The 27,994-nt window shown below is 35.8% G+C and overlaps 2 long non-coding RNA genes across 2 annotated transcripts; both read left to right on the plus strand.

The window, feature by feature from the left end:
* Positions 1–2,044: 2,044 nt before the first annotated feature.
* LOC129771414 (uncharacterized) lies at positions 2,045–3,892 on the plus strand. The gene is made up of 3 exons (XR_008742365.1): positions 2,045–2,115; positions 2,182–2,217; positions 3,653–3,892. It is a non-coding gene; the product is annotated as an uncharacterized LOC129771414 (long non-coding RNA).
* Positions 3,893–19,880: 15,988 nt separating this feature from the next.
* Positions 19,881–20,974, plus strand: LOC129771945 (uncharacterized). Its single transcript, XR_008742510.1, has 4 exons — positions 19,881–19,989; positions 20,059–20,094; positions 20,500–20,571; positions 20,781–20,974. It is a non-coding gene; the product is annotated as an uncharacterized LOC129771945 (long non-coding RNA).
* Positions 20,975–27,994: the final 7,020 nt, after the last annotated feature.

Raw genomic sequence — 27,994 nt, forward strand, 5'->3', positions numbered from 1 at the left:
GCTCTTTTAATATGTTTGTCGTATTATACCGCCATGTTCATGAAATTTTATGAATTTGCTTATAATTTTCAACAACTTTTCCAAATACATCATTATGGTAAAACTATATGTTTAGGAGTTACGTTGGAAAACATTATCGCTATGTTTTGTATTAACCCACGTGTCTTCAGATGAAAAACAGGTTTTACTGTATTATAAACTAGCTGGCCCGGCAAACGTTGTTCTGCCATATATTTCTAGAGAATATTTTGGTTGGTAAAAATAACGAATGTACTTCAAAAGAGTTTGTATGTTATCGTTCAGATCTGTAAATTTGATCTAAATGATGATTTTCACAGCGAAACATACATATGCGTATTTTCGAATTTTGCCTCTTTATTTGAAATATGCTTCTTATGTGTAAAGATAGTCAATTTTTTCCAATTTTTCCAATCATCTCAAATATTTTTGCAAAGTACTCTGTCATTCTAATTTTGGTGAAGACAAACTCACAAAATATATGGACGAAGTAGATCTGATCAGCCGTTCTCCCGTGATGATGAGTTATACGTACGTGGTACGTTTTATATTTTTTCTGAAAAGCTGAGGATTTTTCACATAACATTTGTCCAAACCAAAGAGGCGTTTTTTTTTTGTTTTTGAGTTATGATCTCTCAAAGTTAACCGATGGTTCGAAAAATAAATTTGTTCCTCTTTTTCCCAACACGAAAATTCATAACTTTTGATCTACTGGACCGATTCAAATGATCGACACATAAAATAAAAATCAATTAGCTAGTTTTTTTTCGAAAAATATTAGACTAGCGAAAAAAAATTGATTTTGATTTCTTAATTATTTATTGTGTTGGTTTTTTATAGTTTACATGGTTTCGGGACCAAGGATGCTGTATTTTTTTATATTTTTTCTTGAAAGCTGAGTTTTTTTTACATAAAATATCCAAAAATCAGAGATGTGTTATTTTTCGTTTTTATGTTGTTATTTTTCAAAGTTAAAATATTTTCAGTCTTCGTTCAATATTTCTATGCGACTAGAAATCAATTAATTGGCAAATGTGTATTTTTTTCAAAAAGACTGGCGAATTGGTTTTAATTTGATATATCGATCATCTGAATCGGTCCAGTAGTTAAAAAGCAATACATTTTTGAAAAAAAGTCAATTTTGGAAAAAAGTGAAAAATGAATTTTTGGACCATCGGTTAACTTTGAAAAATCAAAACTTAAAAACGGAAAACGCCTCTTTGGTTTCGACATATGTTATGTGAAAAAGCTTTTCAGCTTTTCAGAAAAAATATTTAAAAAAATATAGCGCTCTTGGTTCCGAGACTATGAAAACAATCAAAATCAAATACAATCAATAATAACGAGAACAAAACTCGAATTTTCTGCAAGTTTAGTATTTTTTCAAAAAAGACATTGACTGATTGGCTTTGATTTGATATGTTGAACATCTGAATCGGTCTAGTAGTTCAAAAGTTATGAATTTTTGGAAAAAGTCATTTTTGGAAAAAAGAGGAAAAAGTTGATTTTTCGGACAACCCTAAAATGGAAATGGTCTTCCTACTGAAAAAATAAAACAATACGGGTCTAATGTTTTGCGATAAAGAACAAAACTACCACTTTTCAGGAAAATCTGAGAACCACTATATCGGTTTGGCATGGAATAATTGTATATAAAGATTGGTAATTTAAATTTCAAACAAATCGCGTCAAATACAGGCTATCTGTAATAAGAATGCAGTGTTCCGTACCCGCCGAAACCCTTTGGCACTAATGTCCCAGGGGAAACTTAATCTTCCAAGCATAGTATCAGTAAACCCGCCTTAACTGTGTTCTGAGTCACAGTTGAATGGAATCGCTGGCTCTATTAATCGGTAAACCGTGGAATCACCCAATTTAAAATTAAAATTCAATTTGTGTCATTTGTAAACATATCACCCTTCGCAACGAATCAATCACCATACAAAATCCGTACGGTAATTATGGCGGCAAATTGAACCTTTGTGAGATTAATATATAACCTGAGCCACTGTCCACTGTTACTTACTGCTGGTGAAAATGAAACTACTTCTTCTCGCGCTCCTGGTTTTGTCATCGGCCTGGCAAATAATGGCCAAGGTATGTGCAACAAAAAAATCCGGAAATCTTTTTCAATAGCTGAAAATCTTATTTTTTGTTTATCAGGTCATTGATGCTCGTCCAACAGCGCCGGGAATGTTGGTAAGCTCATTGATATACGCATATTTAAAAAGACGAAGTTTAGTTATAATTATCACCAAGGCGCATACAAGTATATCCTAAGGTGAGGTTTGTTGGTTAGGAGAGCGGCATATGGAAACAGTACGGAAGAAAGCAGAAGGGGAATTATTTGCTTGAAGCGTGACAGACAGACAAACTGATCACGAGCGAGCTTGGGCACAAGCGTATTGTGTTTTGTTTACATACAAAACACAGTAGACTTCCAAGATGACTGAAGAGTGGTTTTAGGAAGTTGGCCCACCTTAGGATATACTTCTAGGCGCCTTGATTATCATAATATAGTAAAACCTGTTTTTGTGCGGTTTTTTTGAGCGAATTTTTTATGCGATTTTTTTGTGTGTGGTTTTCTGTTCTTGTGCTTTTTTTGTGTGAAAAGAAGCATGTTTGACGTAGTTATCGTCCATTTTGTTTTTTTCGATGGTTTATATGCATTTCAGTGCGAAAAAAGCATATTTGCGTCTCAATTATCCACTTCTGAAATAATTCCCCTCCTCCCATCAAATGCTCTGAGTTTTTCTAAGTTTTTGCATGACATGATATGTAACAGCATCACGTTTCGACATGCAACTAAAAGCACAAAACAGCCACGCGCAACCGAAAAGGCAAATGTCCCATCGCAAAGCAGGGAAACAAAAGGTAATTGAACGGTGAACGGCGTGGATTTGAGTTATTTTCTAGGGGGAAACTTTTTTATGCGGTCCCTATCTACCGCACAAAAAAAGTTTTATCAAAAATGTGTATTTAACACGGCTTTTTAAAACTACTGGTGAAGTGTTGCACGATTTTTTTAATGCGATTTTTCTATGCGGTCTCTATCCCCCGCACAAAAAAAGGTTTGCCTGTACCGTGATTTGTTTTATTGTGTGTTGCAATTGATCCTTCATCACAGATTGTGGTAAAACGATCGCCCCCAATGAAGGCATGCATGATGAACCCAATCTGCATTGGGAGTAAATATCGGGTCGCATTTGGAGTGATTATTTCATAAATTCATCTCATTCGGCTTCGCGAATCGATATTTCTTGGCTACATGTTGAGCAAAGGTAATCTTCTTGATTATTTCCGATGCTGAATAATGATTGACTGGAATACTTGAAAACTTTTGGACGATTGCAACGAAATTTACTCTGAAACTGATCAAACCGATTTTACATCATATTGATTTCTATTCGATTGAAACCGTAACCGTCCACTTTAATGGTATAGATGTCTATACTTCATTGATCCTTATTCTCACATAATAGCCATTCCGGATGATTGTGACGCAACTCTTGCATCTCTTAAGTTTTCTGTTACATTCAGAAGCGGAGCTTAAAAGCCGGTGATATGGAATTTCGGGGTTTCCAAGAACCTTCAATTTATGTTGTTTCTAATTCGAAATCTTTACTCATTTCAGCATATCAGCAAGCGACAAGTGACATGCGACAATTATCAATGTTGTGATGATGAAGGCGAATGTTTTAGTAGAATCGATTGATAATCTCTTGCTGCTTGATTATCTTAGTTAATACAGTGAAATACAAACATTTGTGAGATGTAAATAAATTTTGTACATTTTCTCGATCAAATTTTGAAATTTTTCGAATCCTACTGGCGGATGCTAGTGCTGAATATATTATGTTGACGGAAATAAAAACATTATCTCTCTTCATTTCTGATATGACTTTGTCCCAAAATATGGTAACCAGTGCAGTGTTGCGAGCAATTTCAACAGTCTTTTCAAGTTTCCGCCTCGTAACTGATCAAACCGATTTTATATCAATAAAATTTATTGAATTCTATTTGATTATAACCATAACTGTCCACTTCAAAGATATAGCAACAGATGAAAAAGTCTATACTTCATTGATCCTTACCTTCAATGGACCCTTGGGATGATTGCGACGAAACTCATGGATCTCTCACGTTTTTGTTACTTTCAGTACAGGAGCTAGAAAGCCGACCAAGAAATTTCAATTTATGTTGTTTTTAATTCGAAACATTTATTGATTTCAGCAAATCAGCAAGCGTTCGGATCCAAAGATGACACGGCGAAGGATTTCAATGTTGTGATGTTAAAGGCGATTATTTTAGAATAGTAATTTAAATAATCGATTGCTGCTTACTTGTCTTAGCACAGTGAAATACCACATTTGAGGTACAAGTAAATGTTGTACATTTTCTCGAAAGTCCCAATATTGACTGCACACTGCCACTGTAAAATGAGAAAACTCACTGAAAATTTGCTTTTTCACATCAGCTGTAGCCAACAAGTTGTAAACTCGATTTTCCATGTCTCCAGGTTTCAAGTAGTTGTGAAATAGCAGCTATTAGCTTCGAACAATACATAGAACCACAAATTTTAACCCCCATACCCTATTTTTAATCACGATTTTAGTAATATTGTGCGAATAATATTGAAATAATTAAACCGTCGGTCGTTTTTCAAACAGAACGAATTTATTTATGTTGTGGAATGACAGATGGTGCTACATCGAATTTTCATCCACACATTCGCAAGTAACCTCACTTCGTCTAAAGCCAGGCGTATCGCCGGCGAGCTGGAAGTATTTCTGAATGAGCACAACGAATTATTGAAATACTTCAAATCACACTTGCTCGGTTTACAAAATGACAATCACATTATTGTCATCAATTGTGATAAAACATCTGCTGGAGAGCACGTGTCTAGATTCAGTGCGCAAGCGTTACCAAAATCATGGAAGGTGTCTGCACAATGATGCGAGAAATTATGATTCGAGGGAAAAAAACAATATTCTGGAATCCATCGTTAACGCACATTCATACGCTTCACTCCATGTTCTTCTTCAATAGCACTAACGTTCCCAATGTTCGCCTTCTAATCGTAGTATTACTTGCATCATTTTTAGTAGTACTTAGTTGAGATTTCTATACCAAACAATATGCCTTGAATGTATTCTGAGTGGCAAGTTCTAGAATGCGTGTGACCACAATACAAGTCAGAAGAAATATCTTTGACGAAAAATGCCCGACCGTTCTGAAAGAACAAGATAAATATTGCAAAAAACATTAGACAACGCGATCCTGCCTTAGGTAACTAGAAGGGGTACAGTTATTCTGCTCGTTAACTGGGCTGACTTTTTGAACGTCAAAAATACCATAGGGAGCGTCAATGGATGCACTCAAGAAATAATAACTGAAGAATATGGAAGTGCAAAATAAAAATAGAAACAGAAACACTTATTGCATCCTAAAACCTCCACATGCAAAATTTAGTTTCGCTTGCTTGATTAATTCTCGAGTAATGCAGAAATTTGTGTTTCATTTGCATGGCAGCCCCACCTTAGAGAGGGGGAGGGGTCTCGAACTGTCATAAGAACCTTCCCCGACCCCAAAAACCCCTACATACAAATATCGATCGGTTCTGTAGTTTTCGAGTCCATAAGAATCAGACAGACAGACAGACAGACAGACAGAAATCCACTTTTATAGATATAGATTTATTTTTTGACGTAGAACAACGTTTTCATTAAGGGTGCCAAATCAGAAAACAGGTCACGTTTTTATGAAATAAAGTTAACGTTAATAACTATTTTTGCCACGAACGGACTTTAGCGATTTACATACCAAACGAATCGGAAATTATCTAAGATTTGCTTGATATGCTATACATTATAATCCCATATTCTGTATATGGTTTAAGTTAATGAAAATTGGAAGCATTCCCATTTCCTCATACATTTGTTCCGTCCATTTGTGTTCTTTCCCGAACAGAGCTGTCAATAATGAACAACTTATAGACGAGCAACTAAGGGGAAATCGTGAGATGAAAAGTCTCCGTGAACAAAGGAAAAGAATAAGAACGAAGGGGAATATTTGCCTAGAGTATAAACAGTGGATCTCGCTGAGGCAAGCTTTCATTCTTCGTGAGGAAATCGACTGAACAACATCGTTGCTGGGCGAGCTGGATGGCGAGGGATCGAATGACTGTCTCAAGGCTATGGGGGTGGAGGAGGAATATAATGGATAAAGTAAAGTGTCCAATGGCCTTTTTGAAGGTTACAGACGAATGAACTGAAGAAGCTTAAAATATCAAGCAAGGAAGGAGGGCAAACTTTCAGTACCGTTCTGTATTCAAAGCAATGAATATCGCTTGTTCTTCCTTGTTTTGCGTCATCACATGTCTCCGTTTCGGATTGAGCTCTGGATGCGACCAAATTACTCACTCGCTGATGTCTCTGGCATTGCAATCAGGAAAACTCTCTCCACAAAGGATGACAGCTAAGCTAATCTAGACTGGCAATATTAACAGAAAGGGCTTCTGTTGAGAAAATGTTGAGCTATGATTGACGATTGTTTGGAGTTACAAATTATGCAGTCGTAATGATAAACATAGGAGGGGAGATAGCGGGAGGAAAATATTTACGCTAGGGTATTGGTAATGAATCTCTGCTGAGGCATATATTCAGCCTTTTTCCAGGCATTTACATTTATTTGTTTTCTGTCATCAGTGCATTGAACTGACGCTATGGTGAAGCAGGTATTGAGGTTGTGCACCAAAAAATTATTTGGGGAATACCAAGTTATTCAATAAGTTATATTAAGTTATTAATTTATTTGGGCTCGCGTGCCAGTCGCAAAGCTGCTTTTAACTAGGATTGCATTTGCGCTAATCTTGATCATAATGAAGCAGTGCTACTCTTTTCGAGGTTGTTGAGATTAAGAGCTAGAGTTTATTTCGTTTATTTAGTCACCAAGAAAGTGAATGTCGTACTGAAATGTTGTATGAGATTTGGTTTTGCTTGCCAGTAGCAAAACTTTGTCCACTAAGGATGACAGCTGCGCTTATCTCGAGCATGTATTGTTATGTGAGCACAAGAATGAATTATCAAACAATTATCGTCAAATGGTTCTACAATAAAAAACAATTCAGGGCGACCAAATTGGTAGAATGGTTATTTCAAAATTTTCGTAGCATTAAAAAATAATATCCGCAGTTATAAACAAGCGACTTGAATTAAGCTACAGCACAGTTCTACGTCAACAATGCGGTCGTGTCTTGAACACAACCTCCTTTAATTTTTCATGTTGGATTGGCTTTCTGCAATGAAAAAAGAAAAAAAAACTTAAGTCCAATAAAATATTGAAAAAGTTTTTCTTAGAAAAACTTTTTTGCCTTAAATATGCACAAGTTGCAACGTATGGAAGAGTTGCAGGGCACATATTTATCTACCATGTTACCAGTGGTTAGCGTCTCACATTATCATGCCGGGTGTTCGGGTATGATTCCCGTTCTGGCCGGGGGATTTTTTGTCAGAGAAATTTCCTTCGACTTGCACTGTGGTCACGCGTATTCTAGAGCTTGCCCCTCGGAATACATTCAAGGCGTGTTATTTGGCTTAAGAAATCTCAACTAAGTATTAATAAATGACGCTAGTTGATGCATACGTTGAGACGGCAAATGTTCCACAGGGAACGTTAACGCCATTCAAGAAGAAGATCTACCATTTCATCAAAATCTGAGATGAACATTTTGAGAAAATTGACTTGTTGATTTTTTTCAGTGCAGGATTTCAAAAAAAAAATTCAGTATGTTTTACTGAAAACTCAATTATTTTCCTAAAACTCTTCCATAGATCACTTTTTTGTAGGATTTACCATTTAAGAGTAAAGAAAATTTATAAAAAAAATTGTCAAAAATATTTGGCCCTTTTCCATATGTTAGTGTAGATAAAATTTCGGAAAACTAAGTATGCCAAGTTGCTTATTTAGGTAAGGTCTTCACGCCCAGAAAGTTTCATTAAGTTCTGAGAGGGTCATGCCAACATCCGTTCGAGTTAGCACGAAATCCGTCCAATGGCAAATGGCTATGTACAAAGTATAACCAAAATCCGCGAAGGTTGAGTCAAATCGGGTGTGTTTTGATGAATTTCATGTTCATTCCTCAGAAATCTATGTCATAGAATGTAGCTTTCCACAGCTAACAAATTGAAAGGATCGAAACTTATCAAAACCCAGGAAATTAAGTCTCGTAAGAAAACTTTTATATCTACTAGGATTAGAAAAGCTGTCCAAATGGCCACACAAAGATCCGTATCTCAAACCTAAACGTGAAGTCTGTGTTCTATAAATTTTCATACAGACATCCCATGCCAAACCGATGTAGTGGTTCTCAGATTTTCGCGAAAAGTGGTAGTTTTGATGTTTATCGCAAAACATTAGACTTGTATTTTTCATTTTTTTTTTATTAGCTTGCCCATTTCCATTTTAAATATATATAATTATATAATAAAATATATAAAAAAAAATATAACGCCCTCTAGTCCAAACCCATGTAAAGAGCAAAAAACAAATACAATCAATAATTACAAAAACAAAATCAGAATATTTTGGAAGTGTAATATTTTTCCAAGAAGACTAGCTGATTGTATTAAATTTGACATGATTTAGGAGTGCCTCAAAGCACTCAAAGTTTAGATTTTTTTTGCCAGTCAGGCTAAGTCCCAAAAGATCGATTTTCGGTCAAAAATTTGTTTCGAGATGACACCAGATCTCTGTACGTTTGATGCATTTCTAAATCATTTGGAATCGAAAAAAAATTCGATTTTCCAAATTTCCTTTACTCTCGCTTAATTTTATTTTTGTTTTGTTTAATTTTTCCAAGATGGTATTATTCTTCCTAGAAGAACTTCGTCTCCTCAGGAAGGTTTTGTCTGCGTCACTTTTTGGAGCAAGCCTTAAATGTATTTTAATGACAAGTTCAAATATGCGCTTTGATTAGCTAAGAGGGAAATTTCTCCACTTTAACAATATGCGTATTAGCAGTCACCTATTGTTAAAATTAATTTTGTATTTTGTTTGTAAATAAATTCTAACCGTCTATAATCAATATCGGAAAAAAATCAGCGTAAACATTGAAGTGGAACATGACCCTTGTTAAAATAGTATATAAAATCAACGAGCTTCCAACGTTAGAAGTAGATTGTTAAAAATGAAACTATTTCTTATCGCACTTATAGCTTTGGTTTCGACCTGGCAAATACTAGCTGAGGTGAGTGCTGTGTGTACAATTGGAAATCCTTTTTTCAACAGCTGAAAACCTTTATTCTTCATTTTTCAGGACTATGAAGAAACTTCAATTGAACAAGATCTGGTGGTAGGTTAATAAATGTGAGAAATATGTGAAACATAGATTAAAAGTGAGCAACCTTGGAGAATTTTGTAATCTTGGCATCCTAACACTAACCGATATGTCGGTAACTGTCAGTGAGTTTCTACGAGTAATGAATAGAAATTACCCATCCTATCTCTTAGTCTGGCAGTCCTGTTAACCGATCCAACCATTATAATTATCAAAAAATACCGTTCGTTTATGGAATGGATCCTTCATTTCAGACTCTGTCGAAACGATCACCCGATATGAAAGCCTGCATGATGGATCCAGTCTGCAGAGACAATCATTCGGAGGTAAATTTTCGACACGAGCACATATCAAATACAAATTCGAAAGATGTTTACATTGATATTGCAAGCCTTCGAGAACGTTCCATTAATACTATTATTTTCACCTTTTCAGCATTTTGGACACATGCCGAGGTCGATTACGAAGGATGATTATAAAAACGTTTTTGTGAGACAAGCGATGCCTTGTAAATGGAAATGTGTTCACTGTTTTAATTAGGACAGTCTAATGACAAACAGGTTTTGTTCACATTGACACAGATTCAATAAATTTTTCGCTAGATTGCTCTCGAATTCGATCGAGGACTTTTCTTCATGTTCATCCTTGGAAACGTGCTGTCTCATATGCCACTCTACATTATATGCCGTCTCATGTAAATGTGAGGCTCACACAGACTGAATTCGAAAACTTCAAATCAAAAAATCAAACAAATCCAATGCTAAAATTCAAATGTCTAAAATCCGAAAATCTAAATTTAGAAAATCAAAATATAAAAATTTTGTGCCCAAATTTTGCAATCAGAAGCTCTAGAATCGGAATAAATTTTCATCCAAAATTCCATTTCAATTCATTCCAAATTCCAATAATTTGAAATCCATTCCATTAAAATTCCAAGATCTATTTTTTTGAAGTACTATGATCGAAAGTTTCAAAAAACTAAAAGACTAAAATATAAAAAAACTAAAAAACTAAAAAACTAAACTAAACTAAAATACACTCGACAAAACAATTCGAGAAACAGAATGCGAAGATGAAATGTTTAGGTGATTTTTGAAAAGCAGTAACTTCGTAAAAATCAATACATCAAGATGGGATATACATCATTTTGAAGCCCAAACTTTCAACTTTTGAAATATTTTACGAACAAATTTCTGTCTGGGTGTGATTTCAGATGTAGTGCACAAAAATATAAGAAATAAATAAAAAATTGGTCCTTGCTTCTTTTTTCAAATATTTTGTGGACTAACACAGTTTTTTGCCAACTAAGTCAAAAGTAAATCCAATTAACTTTGTCAACTACCGCTCATTTGTTCCCTATAACGCTCCTGTAGCACCTTTCAGTCCAGATATATTTTTGTTTGAATGAAAACTTTCCCCTTCGTATTTTATGATGAATAGTTCAACGAATAATGATCGCACTGCAAATCGGAAGGCAGTTCTGAAAAATCCAATAAATGTTGTGCAATTATAGTGTGTATATGTGGGGATGCGTGTATATATGTGTGAGTATCATCACTTCTTGCAATCCTCGAACCCACAAATGCATGAAAACGACAGTTACGAATCGTTCGTCTCGAATGGACGCATAGCGTTTTATACTTCTGGTAAAATATTTCACTTTGAGGGATTTTTCAAAGAAAACATGAGAAAGTTGTTGGTAGAACTCTTTCCCTGTAACAGTACTTTTCTTCCGATATATAGATGACTTTTTGGGTATTCATATTTTTTTTCAAAATTAAAAAAAACATATTTTTTTGGAAAAATGAATTTTAATTTTTTTTTTCAATGATGATATTTTTAATTCAAAACAAAAATAATTTCTTATATTTAATTTTTTAACCAAAATCTCGTAGGTCTTATTGTTTTTGAATGAATTTTTGTTTAGTTTTAAGTTTTTTTTAACTTTTTTTTTGAAAATTTTAACTCAAAAAGTATAAGGGCTACAAAAAGTTTTATTAACCCTCTACAGCCCAAGCCCGCCTTTAGACGGGCTTCACGGATTCTCTTTTCAAATTAATCAGACATTATTTTCAATGTTCATCCCCACTAGAACGTCTTTAGAATATTTTCATCTATCAGTCATACACGTTGGTTTGATGCTGGCAGCTTTCTTCTAAGAGTATTTTATGTTGAAAGTCGGAAATCCGAGATAAGAGCGGAATAGGTCTTTTTAGAAAAATTAAAAACTTGGGTCTTAGAGGGTTGAATAATGAAATAGAGGAAATTATTTAAGTTTACATTTAAAACTGCTTAAACTCTGTCGAATACATTATATCGCTATACTGATATTGAACAAAATTATGATTTGTTGTAATTAAAAAAAATGAAAAAGTTGTTTTTTAGAATAAGTAAATTTAAATTTTGAAAATATGTTTTTTCAGTGTAATATTTTCAAAGTTTTTTTGCAAATTTCTTTGAAAAATTTGTGAACAATTTCTTATATTTCATCGTTCGAACAAAACAATGTACGTATTACAGTTTTAATAATATTTTTTTGTGTTAAAATAAGAAAAAAAACTCTGGTCCTTCTCAAAAAGCACTCTAATTTTTTTTGCGGAATTTCAGGTATGCAAGGTACTTAAATGACCAATGTCTGTACCTCCACAACATTCCACTGCAATCTGAGATGATAAAATTTACAAATATATGAAAACAAAGAATCCAAAATTCAAAAATTGAAATTTCAAACTTTATGATTTATAAAACTAAAATTTTGAAATTTAAAACCGGCAATTCTAATTAATTTAATTATTCTACAGAACTAAAATTACTAGAAATTTGAAATTCGAAAAACTAAAAAAAAAATCAAGAAAATAAAATGCATAAACATAAAATTCAAAAATCTAAAATTCGAAAACTGAAATCCCAGTTCTAAATTGTAGTGTATCAATTCAAACTTTAAGCGGTCTAAACATAGTTGTGACCACTTTCAGTTTCAGCCAATTCATGATGGTTTTGCCTTTTTTTATTATTACTAATTAGGGCCACCTTAGCGGAAACAATTGAACCACCCTAGTAAAGACTTATAAAGACTTCTACGATTACTTTCAAAGAAGTTAAGGATAGTTTTAAAAATATTCTCGACAACGTTCCTCAGAAACCGTATGTTCTGCCTCGTATTCCGAGGAAATAACTAAGTCCCGTTTTTTGTGCTTGATGTTTCATGCAATTTTAAGATACTTGGCACCAAAAACAATTTTTCTACCATCCCGATTTGATGGTGCTTCCCCCATTGGCTGATTTGTCTGTTTTCAAAAAACTTAAACTTTGACGGCTATGCGACACTTAGTAAACAAAGTCTGATTGAGCTGAAATTTTGCATAGGGTGTTTTTTCGTGAAAATTGACGTTTTACAGGAAGACCCGTTCGAAAATTTACAGTTCATTTTTTCCCCATACATTCATTGGCACCACATTATGCCAATGCGGTGCGATGACTTTCTATTTCTAATTCTCTACATGTTACATGTTTATGGTATCTATAAATTGTAAATTACAAAGAAGCCATTTAGGCGTAAGAGTATTCTTTCTGTTATTCCATTGTTCAGTGAGTTCGGACAACGAAAACAGTTGATATGATCATAGTTGTGTTATTAATAGCACAACAGCTCGATGTTTCTTGCAGAGCTTGCAAAAAAAAATGCTCTAATTATTTTCTATAAGGAACTAGTGTAAATGATCTTGGTTTGTCCAATCGAAAATATGATCATGGTTTGCCCACTTTTTTGAATGCTCTAATTCAGCGCTCCTGTGTCAAATAAGGCCATCGAATGTTTCGAAACATATAAATGAAATTGCCTTTTACATGATTTATAGTAGTTTGATAGTATATTTTTACGAAATCACATGTTTTAAATGTTGGCACGTATTCAGACCTTTTCTGGATTACAACACTTATAAATATTGTAAACATCATGCTTGCTGACCATTTGTATCGGATTTACATAGCTAAACCATTAAATTAACGCATTTTGATGAACTCAATTCTGATCATGAGTTGTCCACATGATTTCTATGGCAACCGCTTGGCGCGCTGCAGTTTGTTTATGGTGTGCTTCGCGCATAGCAGAAGTATGGTTTTTCTGTGTTGATTGTGTTGAGGTGAACACTTCTAAAATGCCCAAGAAAAGGCAATATTCTGAAGAAAGCCTAAATTATGAATGAATCAATATGATGACAGTAAACTCAAGCAATGATAAATGCAACATCTAATTGTGAATTCGAATGTTTTCATTCAAAAATGGAGATTTCTAAAACCGGACAAACCATGATCATTTTTTTGGGCAACCCATGATCAGAGATGGTCAAAATATGATCATAATTCTTCTTTAAGGAAAATCGTTAAAAAACATAAAAATTTGAATAATTTCAACACCTTATGGTAGTATTAGCAACTAGAGACTTGGGGCTTTTCAACAAACCCAAACTCGTATCGATTATGTGTGATTTTTGTGAAGAAAAATCGATTTGCATTTACTAGTTGCGTAAAAACACCCCAAATTGGACAAACCAAGATCATTTACCCTATCCAATTAAAAATTACGAATTTCCGAGAGATAATATAAGTTTTTTTTGTGGAATTTCGGCAAAAGTGGTTACTACCAGTTATTTTTAATGTCATTCCGAATTACGATACCTCAAAATATGTTGCTCCTCAAAATCAATCAATATTTAGTGAACTCAATCAAAATCTGTTCTGCAATTAAACCAACGTTCCTAACTAAGTTACGCCTCCTCAGTGTTGCCTGCCTATTAACAGTGGTTAGTTCAAACAATGCATTCAAGTTACTCCGACATGCACTGACACAAGCGTGTCGGAGTAACTTTTTGAAACGAAATAATCTTTTTCCGCTTAAACGGAAATTACCAACGAATCATGTGATTAGCGCGCCCACCAATTAGAAACCTAATCTATTTTGTTTATAAATATATCGAAACCGTCCATAATCGATATCGGCACGAATCCAGCACGAGTTAACGAGACAAAATGTGACCCTTGTTAAAATAGTATATAAAATCAACAAGGTTCCAACGGTTTGCAGCAGATTGTGAAAATGAAGCTAATTTTTATCGCAATTATAGTTCTGGTTTCAGCCTGGCAAACACTAGCTGAGGTGAGTGCCGTTTTCAAGTGGGCTGCCTTCGTCGATAGTTGTGTCAATTTATATTTTTTCTGGTTTCAGGCCAATGATAGACTTTCAATCGAAAAAGACCTAACGGTAAGTGTGAAGTATGATCCATTATATAATATTTACTAAGCCTAAATGTGAATCGCCAGTGAGTAATAGTGAACCTTACAAGACTTCCCCAGTATCGTTCAAAAACACAAAGAGTACCAATGTTTTGATTGTTCCAAACTTTTTTTTCCTAAAAATACCAAATTTTTATTTCCGAAAAATATTACCACGTTGAGCCCCGTGACCCCGGATCGACACTGTTATTACGCAAATGCTCTTGTTACGGGCTGAATGGGAAGCGTATCAAGAACAATTTGGGGCTCAACGTGTTAACAAGAAAGAAATCGTGAAAACTTATTATTTGTCATATTTTTTTTTCATTTTAGACCATATCGAAACGATCGGCCGAGATAAAAGCATGCATGAGGGACGAAACCTGCAGCAGCAAATATTTGGAGGTAAATTCGACACTATCACTTCATAGTTCAGATTCGAAACAAGCTAAAAGGCACTCTGTGCTCTATTGAAGCGAGAATTTGTCGAAGTGATTTCACTCGACTTCACGTTATGATCGCATTGAAACATTAGGATACGAAAAAAATTGAAGATGCATCGTCCCCAAATCCGTAAATTTCAAAGACCCTTTGACAAAATTGTGATAAATTTCACACATCTCACACGTTGCTTGTTTTCTGCGAAAACAATATTTTGAAAACAATTTACTATCAGATTTCAGACTTTTGATTAGATAATATTGCGTTCATTACTTTCAGCGTTCAATCCCAACGGCAGAGCATAAAAGAGATGTGAAGTACGATCCATGTACATGGAAATGTATTTATTGTATTAGAATTAAAGATTAAACACGAATAAAATATGATTTGTTCACACTGACACAGATTTAATATAATAAAATTCAACAAATTCGATTTCGACGAAGGTTTTTTTTGTGTTCTTTCTTGCACAGCACAGACTAGTAATTCATTGAATCGTATCATACAAATTACTAGTAACTAGTTAATTCAGTTAGAATACTGAAACACAAATTGTCAAAAAATTAGACCCACTCAGGTTCAACGAATCAGTCCATTTTCTCCTATCCTAAATGATGCAACGTTCCGGAGAGAAATTTTCCTTCTTATTGAATGCATCATTTTTCGTTCTTGTCTATGGTTCTAATGTCATATAACATTTGTAATAGATCGAAGCACACATTTTAGGCTTAGTATCTGGACGCAATGTCAATTTTACCATAGAGATCTTAGCGGTTGGTTCTAGAATGCTTCAATGGCAGATTGTTTGGAATGTTATCCTTTTTTTAGTGGTGGAATTATTGTTACGATTTACCTTCTAAATTTGCGTATTACGCTTGACAGCACTGTTAGTGGGCATTAATAAAACACGTACATCCCTTTCAGTTAATAAACTTACATTGTTATCGATCACATGTGTTGCTGCGCTCACTTTGTACACCAAATGCAATCATATTCCGGATTCCAGATCCAAAATTTCAAAAGTTCCAATTAACAAATTAATGAATAACCCGCGAAACATATTTTTATAGCTAGATTTCACATTATAAATATAGGGTCACGTGTTCAAAAAAATGGGTGGACTATATCTATGATATAACCGCAAAGTTGACGTGGGACTAGGTTGGCTTAGCAATTTGCAAATTGTTTGTATTGATTAGATTTTTGATTGAATAAAACAATTTCCGAATTCAATATATTTGCTTTGTGAGTAAACAGATTGAATAAATGCCATGTAAGGTCAATTCATGCATTGTGATAGATTATGTTCTTCGCTACAAGTAAATATAATGACAGACTTTTTTTTGTTTGGTACGATGCCTAGGACAAAATATGTGAACGTTACATTTCCCTGGGAAGTACTTCTCGAACCGCGAATTTGTTTGATTTGATAAACTTCAGGTATTCAGTGCCAGAAATTCAGTGAGTAGAAGATATGAAGGTATATCCTTCAATGCAATCTTGAATAACCGAGCCAAAGCGTTGTGTTCGTTACCGTTTTTGTAATGCGTGTTAGGAAAACATTTTTCGGAATGCAAAAAAAAAACATGCGGGTAGAGAAGTACCCTCGGCTCACATGAATCAACAACTTCAACTTATACCGTGTTCAGGAAGCATATTCTAGCCTGCACAAAGGCAAGCGAATACAAAAGTACTCGCAGTTTGCATTTATTTTCAAAACCGATTTCCCCAGACACCTTGATTTTGAAGTGTGTGTTAGGCAAACACATTTCAGTCGGAACAAAAATACCCCCGACCTGCACGAATTTGCAATGCCAATTCCCCCAGACACCTTGATTCTGAAGTGTGTGTTGGGGAAACACATTTCAGTCGGAACAAAAATACCCCCAACTTTCATGAATTTGCAATGCCGATTTCTCCAACACTGCTTGGTTTTGAAGTATGTGCTAGAGAACACATTTCGGTGAGAACAAAAATCTCCACACTTTCATGTATTTGCAATGCCGATTTCACCAAGGCTGCTTGGTTATGATGGCGTGTTGGGGAAACTGTAAATCGGGCCAATCAAAACAATGTAGTTAGGGCGTTTAGATTACGCTTAACATTTTACAAATATTCAATTGTTTATCTAATGATAAATAACATTTAATTGATAGCGATAGATGCATAGAAATATTCCCTATCAATTGATGCAAACATCTTTCCGATACAGTAAGAAATGTTCGAGTTATAAGCATTTGGAATCTTCCATTTTTTCCTGCATGTTCTGCGTTTAGGTTTTCAGACGCTTATAGTTTGATTAATTTCACCTCGAGGCTACATTTTGAAATTTTCTGCTAAATAATTTCCAAATTAACACTTAAGAATTTTTTTGAACAAAATTTTCCATAATGTTTTGTGGTCTTAGCACAAGTACTGATTTTAAAAATAATTGGGTATTTACGGGGTTTACGGTACTCCAAAGAAGCAGATTTCAAATACAAACCTCTGGATTTAAAATCTGAATTTTTATTCTAAACTAGCTGACCCGGCAAACTTCGTCCCGCCCAAAATTTGATTGTTGTTATCAATACCTTCAAACATTCACGTTTTCTTACTAAGCACAAGTTCATGGGTCCAATCGCAGAACTATTCATTGATTGATCTTCTAATCGACCCCGTTGAATTTACCTTTTACTAAAAAAAATTCTAGTACTTCAACCAAAACACATCATTCTAATATAAGATTATTTTCAGACGCAATTCTCGTTCAAGATTCAACAGGTTTCTCCGTTTCATGGAATAAATATTGTATACAGAAAATATGATATAATAAAGACAGACCCCTCCCCTCTTCACCCCTTAGGAAAAGGGGAGGAATGTCCATTCACCATAGAAACGTTTCGTGCCACCTAAAATCTTCACATGCCAAATTTGGCTCCATTTGCTTGATAAGTTTTCGAGTTATGCAGAAATTTGTTTTTCATTTGTATGACAGCCCACCCTAAGAGAGGGGGAGGAGTGTCGAACCACCATAGAAACATTTATTGCATCCTGAAACCTCCACATGCCAAAATTGGTTTCGTTTGCTTGATTAATTCTCGAGTAATGCAGAAATTTGTATTTCATTTGTATGGCAGTCCCCCTCCCCCCAAAGAAAGGGGGGATGAGCATCTAATCACCGTAAAAACATTTATTGCACCCTAAAACCTTCACATGCCAAATTTGGTTTCGTTTGCTCTAATAATTCTCGAGTAATGTAGAAATTTGTGTTTCATTTGTATGGCAGCCCCCCTTAAAGAGGGTAGTGGAGTGTCTAACCACCATAGAAACATTTATTACACCCTAAAACCTTCATATGCCTAATCTGGTTTAATTTTTTTTGATTAATTCTCGAGTAATGCAGAAATTTGTGTTTCATTTGTATGGCAGCCCCCCCTAAGAGAGGGGGAGGAGTATCTAATCACCGTAAAAACATTTATTGAACCCTAAAACCTTCACACGCCAAATTTGGTTTCGTTTGCTTGCATAATTCTTGAGTAATGCAGAAATTTCTGTTTCATTCGTATGGCATCCCCCCATTGTCATCAGCAGTGTTGCCACATGTACAGATTTTTCTGGAAAGGTACAGATTTTTTGGTTATTTTTGGTACAGATTCCGTACGGTATAGATTACAGATTTTCGTCAAAAAGTACAGATTGGTACAGATTTTTCCGCGTGTGAAATGTGTCTCTTTTTTCGGTCAGTGTTATTACTTGAAATCACTCATTACATTCACCTGAGAATAAATTTCATTACGAAAAAATGAATTCATAAGAAAAATTGCGCCCCGGTGGCTTTAATACGTAAGTATTTGATGTTTGTAAAAGTAGACATAAAGTTAGTAAGTAAATACAATATTTTGTAGTAAATAAATGAGTATTTTTTCATGCATCATGATTTTTCTATATAGTTAATATTAATATAATGATGGTACAGATTTTTGGTACAGATTTTTTGAAGAAAAAGTACAGATGCGAAAGATTTTTTTACCATTCTGGTACAAATGAAAATGTGGCAACACTGATCATCAGGTTTGATTCGTTTCGGTCTGCGTCAGAACTGTGCGCCAAAAAAAAAATTAAAATCAATCATGATGTTGGAAAAACTATAAAATTAAAAAGTTATTTATTTCACGTCATTTTATTCATCTATATAAATGTAAAAGATTTGGAATATGTTTGTCACGATTTAGCTCGAGAACGGATAAACAAAGATTAAAAAATCATAGAAAAAAATTTAAAAATTAAGGTTATAAAACAATTTAACAGAAAACAATTTGCGAGGAAGGACGAAATTATTTAATTCAAAACATCAATAGTGGGCGGGACGAAATTCGTCGGTTCAACTAGCTCAGAATAAAAATTCAGACCGGACCAGAGACACTGAAGACATATATCAATCAAGCTACAGTTTCAAGATTCCCTATATCAGATTAATGGTTACACATTTATATTCCAGACCCCAGTTGAGAACCAGTTCAAGAAGTTATGGTGAATAATCAGAACTAAGCCCGATTTTGTTTTCCTGGTCGAAAGCTTCTCTACACTTTAGTAAAAATTTTGCTTGGGTTCATTTCTGTTATCAGTGAAAGTGAAGTTCATTCAGTCACGTTTGCAAAATTCGGTCCTATTTCCAAGCTTTTTTGATAAGGTACATAAACATTTACAACTCAACAGAGCTCTATTATTTTCAAATATCTTTCTTTTGTTTATAAACACAGCTAGAAACTCTTACAACCAATGCAATGCGATAAGCAATCCATTAGAATGAACATGTGACCATGTAAACATAGTGTATAAAACCAATAAGCTCTCAACGTTAGCAGCAGATGGTAAAAATGAAACTGATTCTTATTGCACTTATAGTTCTGGTTTCGGCCGGGCTAATACTAGCCGAGGTGAGTGCCGTGTGTATGATAAGGAAGCCCTTTTCCAACAGCTGAAAACGTTTACTTTTCGTTTTTCAGCATAGTGATGTGCGCTCAATCGAAACACCCCTGGTGGTAAGTTAATGATTGTAAACATATTTGAAAAAAATAAGGACGAGATTTGGTGTGAGCTGTGAGCTGTGTGAGCTGTGAGCTGTGTGAGCTTATAGTTTGAAATAAGGAGAAACATTTGGTTGTACAGTTATAAAACGCCGAGTTTTAGTTTTCTTTAAATGTTTCGCGCCTGATCGAAACAATGAAGGTTTTTTTATGGACCCCTTTTGCATCTCCAGAAACTCAAAAAAAATCAGCGATTCTAACGTCTTGAAACGGAGTATATATTGGAAATCTTTTCTTTTTCTATCCGTGTGAGATATATTTTTGTTATGTTAAATTTTAATTGTAAATATGTGTTATGTGACAAAACTTCGGCCGATTGAAATAAAAATTATTATTTGCGAATTTCGACTTCTATTTCAGATGTTGGTGAAACGATCACCCCAGATTAAGGCATGCATGATGAAACCACTCTGCAGACGCAGACATTTAGAGGTAAATATCGATACGACCACAAAATTGAATGACGAAACTCTGGGTTCCATATTTGATCGAGAATAGGATTAAATTAAGAACGTAAGATCTTTAGTCGATATTTTCATCATTGGCCTAATTTTATTTCAAAATACAAATTCGAAAATGTTCGCTCTTCCTGATCACCTATTTAATATGGGTTCTAAAAACATATGTTCAATTATTTTCAGCAAATCGGCGGATAGCATTCGATCAGAACGGAAGACTTCAAATCAATGTTGTGTGGAAAGCGACGTCAATTACATGGAATGTATGTAATTGTATTGTGAATTAAATGTCGGCTGTTGGTAATGGAAGAGGCTTTTGTGTTTATTGTATTTTATTTGAGAGCGATCAATAGTAAACAAAATTTGTTCGTATGAAATCTGCTGGGTCGCCTGTTTTTCCAACTCATTTATTTTTAAGGCTCGGTTGCATTAGCTTGTAAGGCCGAAAAATCATTTTGTGTAGAACATACAGTAAATCGAAAAATTGAGTGTATACACATGGTTGGTTCGGTATTTTTTAGTTTTTCGGGGTTAAAAGATAAATTATATATAAAATGAGTAAAAAAAACTTTTTAAGTTAAAACGGATGATGAAACCATTAAATGCGGATAATGGAAATCCAACGTGCCCCACGATTTTATTTTAGTTACATAACTGCTAACTGCTACTTGCCTAATTATTTTCTAGCTTTTAGTACATTATCTGTATTATTCAATCACAAAGAAACCGTTTAAATTAAGCTAAGTTATTTTACTCATTTATTTTCTAGTTTTCAGTACATTATTTGTAGGGGAGAGGGGAGCACATTCGAACTCTTTTTTTTCCTTGATTTTTAATATTTTTTGTAAACTTGAAAAAAAATCATGAATTCATCCTGGTTATCATTTGGACATCAATGTATCATATGAGCGTGTTAGATGTGTGTGTTGATGCGATTACGAATGGTTTATTCGAATTTTTGAGAATTGTCTTTTTGTACGAATGTGCCCCATGTGTGGGGCAGTTTCGGACAGTCCTGGGGCACTTTCGGAGAATGAAAAAATAAATCAAATTTTATGTTTATCAACTTCCTTTTCCTCTTATCTTCAGCATATTCTGCATTTTTCTGTTTATCAGTGTTTTTCTGAAAGGAAACTGCTTGCTATGAGAGTTAGTAAAATTCGCGATTTGGCTTTCTTCCGTTTTCGAGTCGTGGTTTTCACGGTGAAGTTTTTGGAAAAGGTTCACCATTTTTCGGGGACAAAGTTGCCAAAGTAAAATCTATTTGTGCTGTAGACGCAATGTTTTGCAGCATTGTTGTATTACCCGATGAGTCAGTTGCTACCTCTGCTCCAGTAGGTGAAATCATTTTAGCATTCAAAATCCTCCTGTCCGAAAAAACCTTTCCTGAGAATGGATAGCAACCTGTTATTTTGAATCCAGGTAGGATATTACTCAGATTGAAAGAAGCATTATAAGCCGATGCAACTATACCTGAAAGGTCGTGTATAGAAATAGTTTTTCCAGGATGGTTGAGTAGCCATCCTGTAGTTCTGGGAAACTGAGAGCTTTTGCTTGAAAGGGCCCATAACTGAAACATCCAGCGGTTGTAAGCGATTTGTGACATAAGGTGGACAAGATACATGAATTGTGCAATTTTCTCGACAATATTTAATTGTTTCCAAAGTACAATGACTTTTTGAATGAATTTTGATTTTTTGTAATTGATTTGTTTACGTTGCTTTTTGCTATCTTTTCCAAATATTCCAGAACATTGAGAAACAGTTTCCCCGTTATGCAACCGTTAGTTGGGAAATTAGCAAAGACAATGGACCTAGTTGGACCACCTGTGAGCTGGAATCATGAAAACGTTCTATTCGAAACTAGTTCGATAGCCCTTTCCATCTCATCTTTGTTGATGCTGGTTCGAACGGTTTTCTTTTTCTAGTTCCGAACCATCATTAGGTCTGAGAATCAGACTAAATTGATGTTTGTTAGTAAACAACAATCAGACACAAATTTTATGAGGTATTTTTTTTTCCTTTATTAAAATTAATTAGGCACAGCTGTCCCATAGGGCAAATTTTGGCCAATCAACCATTATAGAATATACATAGCATAAACTTAATAATAAAACAATTAGCTATGAGGAAACGATTACCCGCGGCTTACTCGGGGTTAGTTCCAAACACACTCACACACATACTTTCCAAACATTCAATAGCTTTCATTCTCGCATACAAAAGGATGGACAAGGGAAGGGGAACTAACTACCTTATACTAACTAATACTATGTGTTGGTCTAAAAAAGCGAAGCGAACAGTGTACCAAATTATAATTGAATTTTAGATTTCATGATGAATTCGTGTAAGAGCTTCATGGTTTGAATGTCCTTGTTTCCAAGAATATCTCGAATTGGTTGAACAGGAATTCCGGTCAGAATATTGGTTCGATATGCCCCGTAACGTTCGCACTCCCAGACGAGATGGTCAATGATGGCGTATCCCTTGCCGCAGTCGCAGAGATTCGAATCGGTGATGTTGATTCTGAAAAGATGACCGTTTTGAGTATAATGATTTGCCATTAGACGACTCATATTTTTTATGAACATCCGTGAAGAAACGATCTGATCGAACCAAGGTTTTGTTTTAACGGAAGGAAGAATACTGTAGCAGTATCTACCAAGATCACTTGCAGACCACCCTTGCTGCCATGACTCGAGTGCCCTACTACGGAGAATCGGAAGAAAATCGTGTGACTGAATTTCTCTGAAGAAGATCTCGTTAGTATCACAACCGCACTTCGCCAATGTATCAGCCATCTCATTTCCGGCGATCCCAGAATGAGATGGAACCCATAAAAATAGTACAAAGTAGTTGCACGATAAGAGATATGCAACGGTATCTCTTATGTACAACACCAATCGATTTGTCTTTTTTGATGTTTTTGTATTCTTTATAGCGTTCAAAACACTAAAGCTGTCAGAACAAATAAGGTATTTACCAGGAGGGAGACCTTTGATGTAATCTACCACGAATAAAATCGCTGATAATTCCGCCGAGAATATTGAACAGGGGTCAATCAACCGCCTACTAACCTCCAGTTCAGTGCCAAACACTCCAAAACCCGCACACTCATCCTTCAGGGAACCATCTGTGTAAAATACAGCGTCCGCAAAATATGTTGACAACTTTTCTTGGAACAAGCTCTTTACGGAAATTGAAGATCTTCCTCTAAGCATATTTCTTTGCAATGAAGTATCAACCGAGACACAAGATATCGTAGAGGAAAAATCGTAATCAAAGTAACATTTCATCGATGCTTCAGTTGTAGGCAGGGTGAGACATTCTCGATATGAAATAAGAAACCTTGATTGTGGATTCCTGTCGAAAAGAAGATCCAAGCCAATCCTAACGTCACTGGAAGCAATATGACAACTGACAAGGTATCTACAGTTCAACTCGTTAAAACGATTTCTGAGGGGCAAAACGCCAGCTAAAACCTCAACACTTTTTGTATGAGTCGACGTCATCAAACCCAAGCAAATCCTGAGACACCTGAATTGAATGCGTTCAAGTTTGATAAAGTGCGAATTTGCGGTCATACTAAAAACGAAACAACCTTATTCCATCACTGAACGAATAGTGGTCTTGTACAGTTTGACCATTTCAGCGGACTGGGCTCCCCACCAAGAACTCGATATAGTTCGCAAAAAGTTGATCCTTCTCTGGCATTTTTGTACCAAATATTCTATGTGGACTTTCCAAATGCATTTGGTGTCAAACCACACTCCGAGGTATTTGAAGCTGTTTGACTGAGAAATTAACTGTGTATAGAGAGTTAGCTGCAGAGAATTCAAAGCCAATATTCGCAGCCCATTGCTCCAGATTATTCAAGGATGATTGCAAAGCACTTTCTATAAACATAGACTCCTTTCCACGGCACCATAAAGCACTATCATCGGCAAACTGTACCAGTGTACAGCCGATCGAAACACAACTATCGATATCCCTGACATAAATGTTATACAACAAAGGACTGAGAGCAGAACCTTGAGTTAGACCAAGGTAGCTAGTGCGCACTGATTTGACCTCATTGTTGTGGAAAAACTTCATTATTTTTGACGATAGAAGGTGAAACATAAATAGGGCCAGTTGAACGGGAACTCCAATTTGACACAGTTTGTGGCACAAAATATCAATCAAAACCGAGTCGTAGGCTCCCTTAATGTCTAGGAACACAGAGACTAGCTCCTCCTTCGACTCGAAAGCATTCTGAATATCTGTCGCTAAAAGTATTTGACAGTCTCTCGTACTACGCGCCTGACGGAATCCGTACTGGGTTGCGGATAGAAGATTATTCTTCTCCACCCAAAATTCTAGCCGATGTAAAATCATTTTTTCCAATAGTTTCCGGACACACGACAATAGACCTATGGGGCGGTATGAATCAGCAAGTCCTGGTTCTTTTCCAGGTTTGGGAACGGCTACTACCTTCACCTCCTTCCACGAGTACGGAACAGTGAAACTTTGGAAAATCCAATTTAGAGATTTTAATAGGAGACGCATTGCGGACAACGGTAGATTTTTAATGAGAGAAAACTTTATACCATCTGTACCAGGCGAAGAATTATTACTCTGGGTTAAAGCAAGGTTAATTTCGAACAAATCGAAGTCTTTAATCAGATCATTTTAGGTGGTACGTAATTCTCTGAACTCAGGACATGCACAATGGACAAACGACGGACAAGTCTTGTTAGTAAACTCCTGTATCCATTCTGCATCATAATTGTTAACGCACGACGGAGGAGGATAGTAATTACGCAGTTTACGAGCTGTGTTCCACAATGTACGCATGGCTGTCTCTCTTGTCAAAGAGTCTATGAAGTTTTTCCAATAATTACGCTTTTTCGATTTGAACAGTTTTTTGCTACTGGCCTCAAGCCGTTTATATTCCAGGAATAAATGCATCGCACCACGTTTATTGAATTCTCTTAATGCCTTAGAACGTTTCTTTACTATATCAGAACACTCTTTGTCCCACCAAATTGTAGGAGACCTACTAACTGAAGAAGAGGCAGGGGCGGGTTTCGTTTGTGCACGATGAGCAGACTCAACCATTAAATTAGAAATATAATTATGGAGATCTGGTATGGCCACCTCACAGCAGTCCGTGGCTCTGGAAATATGCGATGAATATTGTACCCAATCAATATTTTTGGTGATATCAAAAGGTACTGTAGCTTCAAATGAACCCCTTTCGGAAAATTTGGCATGAATCGGTAGATGATCGCTTCCTGCTGAATCATCCAACACGGACCAGGAGCAATTCAGCGCAAAGCTTGAAGTACAAATTGAAAGATCAACTCGACTACACCTAACCGGTGGGCAAGCCAAACGGGTTATCTCACCTGTGTTTAAAATGGAGAGATCAAACTCATCCAACAGATCGTATATTAAGTTTGGTCTACTATCATCGTAAGCTTCACCCCAAGCACAACCGTGGGAATTGAAGTCCCCGAGTAAAAACATCGGGCGAGGAAGTTGGTTGATCACATTTCTTAGAATCGGAAAACTCAATGGGCGTGACGGAGGAATATATATATCGAAGCAACAGTAATCCACTGGCCACAGACATCAATAGAGCACGCCACTGCTTCAATTGGACCCAAGTTCACCAACCGAACACGGTTGTATGAATAATTGTTTTTGATACCCAACAGAACCCCACCAGCCCGACTATCGCGATTGGCACGAATGATGTTAAACCTCGGAACAACAAAGTTCAACTCCTCGACCAGAAAAGTTTCGGATAATGCAAAACAATCAGCATCGACACAATTCAAAAAGTTTCTAAGATTTGCTTGTTTCGGCAAAACGCTTCTGCAGTTCCACTGGAACAAGGAAAAATTCTTTCTCGGCCGACCGGAATTAGCCATCGATAGACAAGAATAACCAAGGAGGGGCCAAGAAACGATGATTTTCGCGAGAATGGTGTTCAAGAGAGGAGATAACTTCATCAGTGTATCTGTCCATACAGGATTTAATACAAAAATATCAGCAATTAGTTGAATCAGACCTGTGATGTTCAGTTTACCTGAAGTTTGATCTTTATTATTTCGTTCATACTGCTGTGAAAATCCATGAGGACGGGGAGCTTTCGTTGGTGAAATCATGGGTTTGGGAGTAGAGACCGTAGGGCTTAACGGGGGAAAGTCTTCTATGTGAATGACAGGCGAGGACTGCTTCGGTTTTCTGGCGTGTTTTGGCATGGAAACATTTTTTCGTTTTGGTGCCGCATTCTGACTACAATGTGGAACCTCTTCATCCAAGTCCGTAAGTTCTCTGAGGGAATCGTACGGATTGTCATCGTTGACAGCAGGGGCGACCTGCCGAAGCATCTCGGCGTAACTCAATTTTGACTTATGAATCACTCTGTCACGAGCAAACCATTCCCGTTCCTTATATAAGGGACAATTCTTTACATCAATATGAACACCATTACAATGTAGACATATGGCTTCCAATATGGTGCACTGCCCATCTGAATGAGACTGTCCGCATTTGCCACAGCGAGCTTTATTAGCACAAAACTGTTCTGTGTGACCAAATCGTTTGCACTTCTGGCAGAGCATCAACTTCGGAGAAAAAAATCGAACTGGAATCAGAACATTATGAATACAAAGATAGTCTGGCATCGAAGAACCACTGAATGTAACCCGAACTTCGTGTGATGGAATAAAACTCTTCTTTCCATCCAAAATGGCAGTCACACCTAAGCGATTACACTCTAGAACCGGCACCGAAGGGAGCCGAGGATCTTTAAACTTTCCTTTGCCATGTTTAACAACATATTCTATCTCTAGATCAGCCTGATTAATTACTCCATCGATCTCAACACGGTCGCTCGGTACGTAAACCCGGTAAAGGCGAGATAGAAGCTCATTTGAAACGACTTCATTTGCCTCCTCCCGATTGGCAAACATAACCCTTAACTTACTAAAGTTTATCTTTTTTATTTCCTTAATGGATTTAAAGTTTTTCTTAAGCTCAGCCGAAACAAGAAGTACATTAATCGGCCTCTCTTTCTGGCGAATAAAGACTTCAAACGGCCCCTTTGCCGTGTCGGAGTAGCAGCGGATTCGAATTTTTTCATCCGGAGTTAACTTAGCCCTATTCTCTGAGGATGTAGGGTTAGGATCATCAGCGGACTCGATCCCTTCCATCACTCACCAACCAACCGAAACCAGAACTCAAAAGAGAAAAAAAAACAATTCATACTTAGCTTCAGAATTGATGAACAATGATCTGCACTTATGCACAATAGCAAATTGATTTTCTTTGAAATTCTTTTATATGAGCTTGAAAATTATTTCGGGAGCAGAAATAGTTACGTCAGCTCTCGGACGTGACTTGCTA

Source organism: Toxorhynchites rutilus, chromosome 2 (assembly GCF_029784135.1).
Source record: "Toxorhynchites rutilus septentrionalis strain SRP chromosome 2, ASM2978413v1, whole genome shotgun sequence".
Lineage (NCBI taxonomy): Eukaryota > Metazoa > Arthropoda > Insecta > Diptera > Culicidae > Toxorhynchites > Toxorhynchites rutilus.